General features: G+C 39.4%; 1 protein-coding gene across 1 annotated transcript in view; it reads left to right on the forward strand.

Annotated features, from left to right (window-relative positions):
• Positions 1-987, forward strand: part of LOC119589156 — a gene marked incomplete in the record, with an annotated part of 81,195 nt that overhangs the window by 70,866 nt on the left and 9,342 nt on the right.

Genomic DNA, 987 nt, shown 5'->3' on the forward strand with positions numbered 1-987 from the left:
AGTGAATTATGTATTCAATATACTGCACACACAATTTCTTGAACGTTATTGTTATTTGCATAATGCCAATAGTATGCAGTGCAGCACCTGGGCATGCCAGACTTTATGACGCAGTGCCTTAACGGAATAGTGGCAGCTGAGTCCTTACTAGACATGCTGAAAGTTTATGCATTGTTAAACCAAGAGAGGAAAAATATATATAGCTTGTTTCTATTTGTAGGGTCCTCCCGTCAGAGACCTTGAAACAACTCGATGCTTTGTTGCTTGCAAGGGTGCTCGAATAAGAACATGATCTGTGATAATAAGATAAATGATAAGTTGAGATACAGCATTTATGTGATATTAGTCATCATTGGACCAGTTACAGAAAATTGCGTCACTAGGCTTACAGGCGGGGAATTTGGCTGTGTTGCCGCTCATTCTCGCAGTATTTTTTTTCTTACTTCTAGTATGTGATTTCGATACTTTGTATTACCTTACACGCGTTTTGTCGATTAATTTCAGCCTGATTTAACGAACGCTATGAAAATTTTAATGAGATCAGAAAATTAACGAGATTTGAACAACGTGTGCTGCCACCATACCCAGCGTGACTCAAAGTGACGAACGTATTTTTGGAAGTTCCAAGGCCAACCGGGACATGTATATGAGGTGTATTACATCACTTTGATTTCGAATTAACCATATAAGGGGATCCCAGACAGACATAGTGTGAGAAAGAGAGAGGGAAAAAAACATGAATGGGTTAGAGGTGGCAGTCATGGTATGTCATTTATTGTTTGGATTGTTTTAGTAGAATAAAAGTGAGGGGAGTGCTGGCAGATTTGCATAGGCTTCACGGCCGACACGACCCATCTTAATTGAAGGACAAGAATGCATATCCTGAATCATTATTAACCTTTCGTGTAATAGATTACTGCCAAAGCTGGTTCAACTCGTTACGCATTAACAAGGAGTCTTGACCCTCTCAAATGATTTTAAGGGTAG

Source organism: Penaeus monodon, chromosome 25 (genome assembly GCF_015228065.2).
Source record: "Penaeus monodon isolate SGIC_2016 chromosome 25, NSTDA_Pmon_1, whole genome shotgun sequence".
NCBI lineage: Eukaryota > Metazoa > Arthropoda > Malacostraca > Decapoda > Penaeidae > Penaeus > Penaeus monodon.